Raw genomic sequence first — 3,563 nt, forward strand, 5'->3', positions numbered from 1 at the left:
CAGTTCAATTAAAAAAATTCTAATGAAATTCCATCCTCAATGATCCGTTCATGGTCAACGTTTGACATTCTCCAATTTTTAGCTTTTAATTTTTTTTATTATTATTAAACTTCTATCAACTTTATGTGCATTGCACACACCAAGTGACTATATTGACAAATTATGACATCAATTTGATAGTCTTGAAAGTAAAAATTACTCTTAGTTTGATGAGTTTCTTGGAAAAATTAACATTTCAGTATAATAGACCCTCTTTCATATATAAAATTGTTATCATCATAGTCTTTCATTAACTTCATCTTTCATTCAGTGCACCACATCAAATAATACTTGACATTTTCTATGTTATGTTTTCTATGATGAAGAAACATCTCTTTAATGCTTGCAACTGAAATTTTCCCCTTTGTATTTAGTTTTGTATGTTTCCAATCTTTTACATACATTTTGTTTCACAAACATCATTGGATTGTGTGCCCTTTCTGTAAATAGGACAAAAACACAAATATTTTCTTTTATCAAATGAAAATGCATTTCAGTAGTCCTTTGTTTTAATTGAATGAAATTTTCAAGTCCCTTTTACTGTTTCAGCTTCATATGCAATTGATCTATTGTAAATCTACATCTTGGACTCCAATATGCCAAAAAAACTATAGTAAATTCAAACAAGAATTTAAATATGTTATTTAAAATAAAATTTATATATCAAAGATAATCGTCGTCATACTGTTTAAACTATATAATTTATAAATGTTTAAAATTAGAAAATTAATAAAATTATCATATGTTAAAACTATATACAAGTTAATTTGTATACAAGTACATACCTCTGTACCTCCCTTGATGGGTTAGTCTAATGGCTTAGTGCAATATCACACCATTGAACAACTTGTTCAGCCTAGACAAGTTGGTTTGCAAAGTGGTCCATTTGATATCTTCGAAGTGCTCATTTTATACATGCCCATGCACCATAATGTTCTCCTTTTCCATGATCAGTATTAAAGAAATTCCAACAATGTTTAATGTGGGTTTTCTTATGAAGAACAACACAACCAAAATAATGATCATGAAGATTTGAATTGACCTGCACATCCATGACCATATCCAATGTTCATTGGATTTTATTCCATGACCTTTCAACTAGTCATAAATCTTATCAAAACAATGTTGTATAATATGTGTATCATGTTTACAATCATCGCTGATATAAAAGTGATATTCTTTAATAACATGTCAATTTTCACTCGTGATTTCTATATCATCAACATTTTTTTCAACATGTCTATATAGAATATGGACAAACATAGAGACTTGGTCAAAATGATAATATTCTCTATATTTCATTTTGTGCAACAAATGTGTAATTCTCTACAAAATCAACTATTGACAAAATGGTCCCTGATGGAAAATTTTCACAGGATTTTTTGAATTGCAGGTCTTGCCATCGAGCTCTATGTGAATGCTTGGTGTACTTATAAATTTTTGTCTCAAATTTCTTCAAAAACTCTATCACAAAAATTTCTTCTTCTTGTAAATCAATCCTTTTAGCACTTGTACTATTATTTGAGCTAATCAATGTATGGATATATTCATATCTCTTTCATTTCACTTTTAGGTTAGACAAGGATTGATTACTTATATCAATAGAATATTTCCTGTGAAATAAAGTCAAATTTCCACAATGATAACATTTTTTACCACCAACACATTTGTTTTTGTAAAATAATTCATGCATTTCTCTTGCACATAGAATTTCGGATATGAAACCATTGATAGTGGAAGGAGGAGGTGAATTTTTCCAAAATGTTTTACCAAAATTAAGGAAGGTGTCATAATATAATTGAAATTCCACATGATAATTACAACAACAAGTGTCGCATACAATGATATGTTTAACATACCATGGTTTTTGTTGCACAAAATAATTGATTGAGACATTAATTCCATGATTCTCTTCTATGAACTTATTGAACAACTCTATATGAGTGGTGTCCAAGATATGTCTTGCATTTTCTTCATGCTAATTTCGTGATATTATTCATCGCATCACATCCCTTTCTTTTGGTGAAACACGTGAATTTTGCATCCAACATTCATAGATTATCTTTTTAATATCTCAAAGTATATCTTTGTATGGTTTCCTAGAAATAACTTCCCAACAAGAGAGCTCATCATTTACATCTATTTGCAATTGAAATTTCGTATGTTTGTGCAATGTTTTTCGTGAGGTCCCTAATGCTTTTGCCATAGATTTTACCAAATGATTTTCTTTATTACTTTATGAAACCACTGCCATTTGTATTTCTCTACGTGCAGCTATATTATTTTTCCTTCAAGATCTTCCAATTGATTTTAGAACGCTATTTATATTTTGAATCACATTTTCCTTCACCTTTTTATCTCTCGCTGATTTTTGAATACCCAATAGAGTTGTAGCTTCTTTTAATTTCTTTGATGTTAAGATGCCTCTCAAAATTTGAGCTTGAACTATCACACTTTCATCTTTGAAGAACCTCCCAAAATGAGCTTAACACGATATCGTATAACATGGTCAGCTTTTTTATCTCCATATATGTCAGTGCCAACATTTTCTAACATCTCGTCATCGATATTGATTTCATCTATACATATGAAAATTAAATGTAAATGGGTATAAATATTCTTTAAATAATTAAATTAAAAATTAGAGTTTGAATGAAATTGAAATTAATAAATATGTATAATTTCAATAATACACATGATATATATATATATACTTGATAGTGATTCAACTTCTTCACTTGAATCTCTTTCAACATCTTCAACAACATCATCAATCATTAATTCATTATATTTTTCACTGTCTTTCAATATTTTCAATCTCATCATCAATGTTATGAGGAATATCTCTCTCTATTTACATTGCAAAATATTTTTCAAATTAGTTCATCAAATAAAAATTAAATTTCACAATACACTAATTAAATTTTAAATGTCATTTATAATATTTACATTTACATACCTGTGTCAGCTTCTAGTTGAGATTGATTTTCCCTTTCAAAATTTAAGCACTCTTCTTTCTTTCTTTTGTAAGAGTTTCTCCCATATTCTTTATGAACCTCAATGTCTCTTGTTTAAACATATTTTCTCTTGCAATTTCTTTGATTTCTCATGATAATTCAATCTATATAGATTTTTAAAATCCAACCCAAAAAAATCAATTTCAAAATCTTGTGAAAAAAACTCACTTTCAAAATTTAGAAAAAAATTCACTTTAAAAATTTAGCACAAAAGACTTACTTTAAAAAAAACTCACTTTAAAAACTCACCCAAAAAAATTTACTTAAAAAAAACTCACTTTAAAAATTCAGCACAAAAAACTCACTTTAAAAATTCAGCACAAAAAACTTACTTCAAAAATTAAGCCCAAAAAACTCACTTTAAAAATTCAGCCCAAAAGACTTACTTTAAAAATTAAGCCAAAAAATCTCACTTTAAAAATTTAGCCCAAAAGACTTACTTTAAAAATTAAGTCCAAAAAATTTCCTTTAAAAATTCAACCCAAAAGATTTAGTTTAAAAGTTCAC

This window comes from Pinus tabuliformis, chromosome 4_2, assembly GCF_031772625.1.
Source record: "Pinus tabuliformis cultivar Carrire ecotype Pingquan chromosome 4_2, CPIR1, whole genome shotgun sequence".
Taxonomy (NCBI): Eukaryota; Viridiplantae; Streptophyta; class Pinopsida; order Pinales; family Pinaceae; genus Pinus; species Pinus tabuliformis.